Source organism: Pistacia vera, unplaced genomic scaffold, assembly GCF_008641045.1.
Source record: "Pistacia vera cultivar Batoury unplaced genomic scaffold, PisVer_v2 Contig93, whole genome shotgun sequence".
Lineage (NCBI taxonomy): Eukaryota > Viridiplantae > Streptophyta > Magnoliopsida > Sapindales > Anacardiaceae > Pistacia > Pistacia vera.
In genome coordinates, this window is record NW_022196812.1 from 675,436 (window position 1) to 683,968 (window position 8,533).

Sequence of the window (8,533 nt, forward strand, 5' to 3'; positions counted from 1 at the left end):
AATACAAACTGTCTTTGATCTATTTGTGACTCGGAGTTGTGGACGTCCATAGAGTAATCGATACAGATCATGACACGAACTCCGCCAAAATAATGTAGCTAGGAATCAGTAAGCATGTCGAGGCAGAGAAGGTTGGAGCAGAGCAAGAGGTCAGAGAGGGAGAGGACGAGGTCGATCAACAAACAACACCAATTCAATTGTTCCAAGTCAGGTACAATCGCTATATGATATTGTTTACTGTCATTGGCACCACATTTTAACTTGACTTAGATTTTTAAAACATTTTGGTTTGCTCTTTAGGCCGAACAGCAGAGTGCAGGTAACGAGCATGCGACTGTCAACAAAAATGTATGTTATTTTGATATGAATATAAGTCAAGACATTTATATGTTAAATATTAACAAGGATTTTAGGAGTGGCGAAATGAGTGAAAGAATAGGGAATGTAGACAATGATATTAATCAGACAATGAATATCACTCAAGAGTTTTCTGATATTAATATGAGAAATTGGATCAGATTATAGTAGTGAAAAAGGTTTTACAATGGAATTTTTTTGTTTGAATGATTTGGGTGAAATTATTTGATGCTCTTAATTGTTATGAGTTATGGGTATTATTTGGTTATTGTTAAGTGGCTTAGTAATTTTATTTATTTAATTTTGTAAAAACACTATTGTTTGTTACTAATTTGGTTATTGTCTATTACTAATTTGGTTGATGTTATTATGGTTTAGAGTTTAGCCACTTAACAGTAACGTTTTAATATAATTAAACGTCTAGTTGGCTATAGATTGCATGGCTTCCAGTAGAAAAAAAAGGACCACTTTAATTCAACGTACTCTTTTTTTATTTTAATTCCAAAAAAAGTCTTCCCTAAACCATGCAATATTGTTTGTTGGAAACATGTGTGCATGCTCTCTTCTTCAATGTTGTTTTCTCTCAATGAAGTTTAAGTTATTTTTGGAAGTGTATTTTGTTTTGTATTGTAATTATTCGAAGGATAGAATTTCAAGCAATACATTGTAAATCACTATCGCCATCCAAAATCATTGTCACCACCCTTGCCACCGCCATCGCCACCAAATCACTGTCATCATCCAACCACTGCCACCACCATCACACGGTCACTATTTCCATTCAACCAAATTAATAAAATTTTAGGAAAATCATGTTCTCTAATGGATTTTCCTAAGCTCCAACTAGCTCCATACCACAAAAAAACTTATAACACCTTCTGGTTATAATGATAGCAATATCAATACACCTCATATCAATTGTGAAAACACACCTGTAATAGTTGCTTCTGCCAAATTTTATCACCAAAAGATTTTAAACATTACAAATAAATGATTTTTATTGTAGCATCAAAAATTAAAAATATTTTGGCTATCCAATTAAGAAACGACAAAAAAGAATAATAATTTATGCAAGCTCATTATAAACATAAAAATTAAACAGTACATTGATTTCTGTTTCATTTTCATTATAAACAAATAGAAACTAATTAAAATGAAATATAAAATCAAAGCAAATGAAGATAAGGTATATAAGACCTGGTTGAAGCAAAAATAAATTCAAATATGCATGACCATGGAAACAAACACAGACATCGATTTTATTCAACGTAAACATGACATCAACACAAGCAAAACCGATAAGGAACACATATTAAAACATAACAACTAAACTGCTCCCTAATCCCACAACATCAAGTTCATTTAGTTGATCATATTCCCAACATTCTTCCCGATATTATTGTCATTAGTACGTTAAGCATCGTTCACATCCAAAAAAATGTTGTAGGAGGCCATTAAAGGAAAGTCATTGAGCAACTCTTCTTCAGGAGGCCATTAAAGGAAAGTCATTGAGCAACTCTTCTTCAACAACAAGACTTCTGAAGTCCTCATCGAGCCTACGAATTTGATCCTTAATCTCATTTTTCAACTCTTAGAGTTGCGACCTTATGCTCTTGTATATGGTTTCCATAGCTGTTGGGCTTGCAAGCATTGAGTTGCGTCTGTTGGATTTGCTAGCCATGAGAGATCTAAGAAGCAAATCAAAACAAGAAAGCAATTTGAGAAATTGTTAAGAATGTCAAGGTTTTAAAATGCACATAAGGTTGTCTTCAAACTTTTCATTAAATATTGTGTTTGTCAATATATTAATTGAGGGAGAATTGCCCAATGTAAACTTGATTTGGAACACAGCAAAGTATTTATTGGGAGGGTGATGGTCAACATATTAATTGAGAGTTTAATGCCCAATTTAACATTGATTTGGAACACTACAAAATATTAATTTCGCATTGAAAGAGTTTTTAACTTACTACAATTTCATTTAAAGGTGGAAATCAGTTTGTATCTTCTTCCATTGATCATAGAGGTATTTACAGAAACCTCCTCTGCCCCTCTTTTCCTTCTTTCATCGAAACTCTCTAACACAAAGTGTTTCACTTCAGGATAAATATTTATTTTTTGATAAGAATTGTGTTTCACTTTAGGATAAATATTATCGTTAATAGTCTTAAAATATAATATTATTTAAAAGATAATATTATCGTTAATGGTCTTAAAAGATAATACAAACCCTAATATCATATTAGAATACTATGTAAGCCATATAATGCTATAGTATTAATGCAAGTAAGACAATTTTTTAAAATGACATGTATATATATGCTACGCTATATAAAAAATCACATAGTAAGTCAATACTATATGCCATATTCACACACACACACACACACACACACACACACACACACACATATGGCATGTAAAGATACATATGATATGTAAAGATATATAGTACATCAATACTTTCAATGCATTTATCACATATTTATGCCATATATATATTACACTATATATATATGTTACACTATATATATATGACCTATTATATACATATATAGTAAGTCAATACTATATACATGTCATACATATATAGTAAGTAAAATAATGTTAAATAAAATTTATTTACATTGAATTTCAAAGTCAAATTACTATTATTATTGTCTTCCATAGAAATAAAGCCTGAGATCAAATTTTCATAGGGTTTTAAAATTTAAATACATAGATTATGTAACATCTTTCAAATAATTACTTGAATTTAAAATTGTTTAATTAAGTTACATACGGTAGAAGAGATAATTGGAGGATGTAATATGTATATGTATATAACATTTTCTTTTCTTATTAATTACTACTTGCTATCTATAAATTCCTACCAATTAATGAGTAGGAGTATTACATTTAAAGTTTTAGAAAGTGAAGCCCCATCCAATACTAATACTAAACAACAGCACACAACACACAAAAGCTTCAATAATTCACTTGGTCATTTATTGTCATGTAGGCATTTATTTTTCTCCTTCATGCATTCACTTTAATTTCCTTCAGCATGCCAAATCATATTCCAAGAAAACTTCAACAAATCCTTTAATTAATGTCCAATCACCAATCTTTTTAGGATATGGATGAAAAAAAGTCAACATGCATAGCTCCAGCAATTAATATCTACATCCACATAATGCAATATAAAGTCGCATGGATTAAACAATTTTCCTTTATCATTTTTCTTCTTCTCTTGACAACCCAATGGATCAAACACCTACTAAAGGAAGAATTCCATCAACACCTTCTCTACCAATTTCTCTAGTTGATCTAGAGACATTGTACAAAACCAGAAAGCACTAGCTCAACGAGCGCAAGAAAGAATTGGATGATCTTCTCTCTCGATGCATAAAACATTTTGGGATGGAATACATTCGAGTGACTCTATTGATCCTGTGCCCCCTCGTCAAATGCCTACTAATGCCTAAACACACAATTTGTTATCGCCGAACAAACAAACCCCCACCTGTTGACCGTTCCTCAATTCTACCGTTAGCTGTACAACCAGTCTAGCCCTTCTAAAAGATAAAAAAAAGTGTCATCTCTCATTCGCTGATTTGATCTCGTCTCCTCCATCTTTAGTCTTCACTCTTCAACAGCTCCAGTTCTCGATCTCAATTCTCTAGCGTCTTTAGCTTCTCCTCGACAACAATCTAGTAACATTAAAGGTTGCTCTTGCTTTATTTGGCATCTCAAAACATACCCAGTTCTTATTTATTATCAAGTTTATAACATTTGATTGTGTTTTGGTTAATTTTTGCATGAGAACTTGACGTCACTAGCTTTTCAAGTTTTTTGAAGGTAGGTGTTAAATATTAAAAACTCAAAAAAGAATTGAAACTTTAGTAAGCGATATGTGTAATATACAGTACATTGTTTGTAATTAAGCTGTGATTTTACTAGACTAAATAGAATACAAACTAGGATATTGAGCTGTTTGATAGTTGATAGTTAATTACATCAAGTTCTAGGGCATGCTTTTGAAGAACTCAATGAAGCCTAGTCTACAACCCCTCCAATAATTGAGATCTTGGATGATAGATCAACTTCTAGGGCATTAATAGTTTAAAAATGGTGGATTTAATTGTTGCAAATTTTTGTTTTTGCTTTTGTATAATCACTTCTATTGCTTAGTGAAATAATTTCTTTGTGTCACTTGTGGATGACTTTTGTTTAATCTTGTTGTTGTTTCAAGATTTAATCTTTTGCAGTTCATGTGTATTGTTGTTAGTTAAGAATGGAGATAGGTTCAATTTTTGCAATCAAACAGTTGTCAATAGTGAAAGTATTTATATAGTGACAATTACGGATAGACATGAAAGGAAATATGGTACATAGTATTTATGGGTTAAAAGTGTGTAGCTTTCGTTGTAGAATTGAATTAATTTAAGGATGAGAAGGAAAGTTGGGCTACGAAACATACGATCCATGCATTATTATTAACTTAAAATGTGAACAACAAGACAATCATGGTTAATGACATTGTTATGTGAAAATTGCATATTAACAGTCATGTTTGTTATTAGGTTTAGGCGTTTCATCTTTAAACACTATGATAATAAAAATATTGTTTACAAATCTAGATGTAATGTCGCAATCTATTCTAATTTTCTAAATTCTTATTCTGCCTACTCATTTTCTATTTTTTTTTTTCTAAATTATATATTTCTTCATCAATTATTAGTCTTCGTAATTGGCATGCATGTATTTCAAAGAATAAATAAACCAATTATTAAAACCTTCTAATAAGAAAAATATAATAAAATATGAGAAGATCTTATATTACAAGCCTGGTACAATTGAGAGAGATAAAAAAAAAAATCATAAGATAGCCTCACACATTATACACATTTGTTCTTATAGTATGTTAGAAGAGATTCGAATGAGATAATTTTATAAGATTCTTAAAGGCACACGTTTTTAATAAATTCCAGTTGAAGTATTTGCTAATTAATTTCATTTCATCTTTGTATTAGATTTTCTACCTGGCCTTATCTCTTTCAATCCAGTGATATATCTTAAATATTGCGTAATGCAATTTATTTTAATTATATATAAAAAAAAAAAAAAAAGCATCGTTGCTCTTAGAGTTCAAAAGGAAGTAGAAACTGACTCAATTACGTTGGTGAATTTAATTGATAAATAAAAGGATGTCAAGATGATTTCAAATTGATAAATACAAGTGTGTAGTTTGTGTTGCAATAAAAAGGGACTGTCAAACTTATTTCAGATAGATTTATTATAACATTTAAATCTTCTTGGTAACAAATCCAATATTTTACAACAAATCCAAGATTTTGAAAATATCTCCTTGTAATTTGATTTCCAGACTTAATGATGAGAGAGAGAATGAAACGAAATTTGAAATTCAAATTTCGTTTCATTCCCTGTCTCACCATTAAATCACTTTTTTACTTCTTAATTCACCAAGGGCAAATAGGTCTTTTTATACATAGATCACCTTATGAAAAGTCAAATATATCCCTATTTGATCTAGATCAATTGATCCAACTAGCATTTTCATTATAAAAATAAGAGTAATCCTTCTAACTCCTGCCATAAAATTATTAAGCAGTACAATACCAATTATGCCTTTATTTCCTCTGTGAAAATACACATTGAGAAAGTGGGTTTATTTTAGTAAACCCCGTACGTTTAAGATAATTACAATAAACCCCTTATATTATTGAAAATGCATTACTATCCTCCATTTGTTATTTTTTTCTTTGTAGTATATCAATCCAGGCCCTGCACAAAACAAAAGTGACAAAAGCAACCGCAAACGTAAATAATAGTTTGACCCCTAAACAACACAAAAGAGACAAAATCAACCCTGATCAATAAATCACACCTTCATATCAACTTATTTATTCTCAAATTTCAATCCAAGCATGCAAAATTGTAAGAAAAGTTCAGAATGTGATTTCCATGAATAATTTCACAATTTCTCTTATTGTCTCAATATAATTTAATTTTCAAGCACAAATGGGGTATTCTAATCACCTTAATGTTGGGGTGATGCCCTAAGAGTACAGTGATTTTCTAAAATAATGTAAACAATTGTTAAATAAATAAAAATGTTTTCTTTATATTGCCATCATATGTCCTCCTTTATTATACATATGTATATGTATATACATTAATGGTCAAGGGTTTTGGAGCTACTAAATAAGATGAAATTCTCGTTATATGAAGCAGTCATATATGGGAGATACGAGATTTCATCGTAACTTGAATTTATGTTCATAACCATAAAACAAGAGTTGCGCACTCTGTTTTGATAAGGTTATTATGTTGTTTGACTCCATGGGGGTGATGAATCTCAAATCACTAAAATGAGGATTTTAGGGCAGAGACACTTGTGCATTCAATATGCATTGAACTAGACTAAGTGAAGTTTATAATTCTATGTAACTACCATTACAGAAAACATAAACTTCAGACCTTAGCAACTTTGGCATATGTACCTTAATCCTGAGTGGGTAGTGTACCTTTGATTTGTAGACTGCAATCTTTGATTACAGTAGAAGGTAAGATCATGTTCTTTAACGAATGAATACTTTGGCTGATTGGGATTGTAGTTCTATGGGTCCGAGAACACTATTTCATAGATATAGAATTCATAACTACAAAAGGTTTAAGGGATACTGTTTTGTGAGTTTTATAGGGTCTTGAATGATAAGACTTGACCAAGCGTTTAATGAAGTGTTCATTACACATTTATCATTTAGTGGATGTAAAAATGGTCGCAAGTAAAAGATGTAACCAGAAGGGTATATCGATATAGTGACATAGTTCTTGTTATCGGTGTTCCATGAGGGTATATGTATAGCTGTCGCTAAATGGAAAGGCTTTAATGAAATAGTTTGATCAGATTAAATTATTAAAGTTTTTGATAAACAAAACGTTTAATTTAGGAGTGCAACGTTGTCCTTTTAGTGGAGTTGGACAACGTTAACGCATTCAGTACCTTACGTTTATGAGATAAATGGGTAAGGAATTGAATACATTGAAGCTTGTTATTAAACATTTCCATATAGGTCCCTAAGGTAGCTAATAAAAAATTATTCTGGACCATGTGTATAAAAAGCTTTTTTATTCTAATTTAATTTGAACTATTTAAAATAGTTTGGGAAATTAAATTAGACATGTTATAAAAGGCATTCGAAGAAGTGCATCAAATGTATTAAATGGTTTAATATATTTGTAGAGAAAGACTTACATGATCGTCATGTCAAGTATGGGGTAATTGTTAAATGTGGTGGAATGCGTTCTCGACCTTGGGGTGAGCTCGAACCCGAGTTGATATAATTAGTGGAGGAATGCCTGCATGAATGTCGTGTAACATTTGTGGACTTAAATGTTATTGCCCACTGGTGGAATTTGGCAAAAGCGATCTCGACCTCGAGCTCGCTTATCGTGAGCTCCTACTTCAGATGAGCTCGCTTGTCATAAGCTTGAACCTGAGCTCGGGCTGCTCCGTGTTTCAGTGTTGAACACGAACTTGAATATGAGACTCGAGCATAGTGCTATAGCAGCCAAACTAAGCTTGAGTAAGTAGTTACTTGGCTCGGCTCAGCACAGTTCCCATATAATTCCACTAACTATATAAAGAGGCCAAAGTCACTATTACATGCAAGAAATCTATAATTTCATATCAAAGTTGTTGATCCCAAAAATTCTCTCAAAATAGCTAAACATTCTTCTTTTTAGATTGAGTGTTTTAAAACACCAATTGAAAAGGTTCACACATACAAGATATAGAAGGTGTTCCAAAATTTTTCCATGCCCACTCGTTACGTCCAGTAAGCTTCGGTCATACCTTAGGAAGATCTATTGGTGCTAAAACTTCATCGGAAGGCAACAATTTTTCTCACATCTCATTTTAGTTGATCCTAGGGTATAACTTTGAGTTTGCCAGATTATTGCATGTTGTGTGTTTCCAGTGACTTATCAGTTTAAACCCCATCACTTAATAGAGTCATTTTCATGATTCTAACACACTCCCCAACTTACTCTTTGCTCATCCTCGAGTAATGTCAAAGGAACTTTTTCATCATTCTCATAAAATCATACACAACCAAGGCATTCATGAAAAGGTAAAGTGAATTATTTGAACATATCAAGTAAACAACAC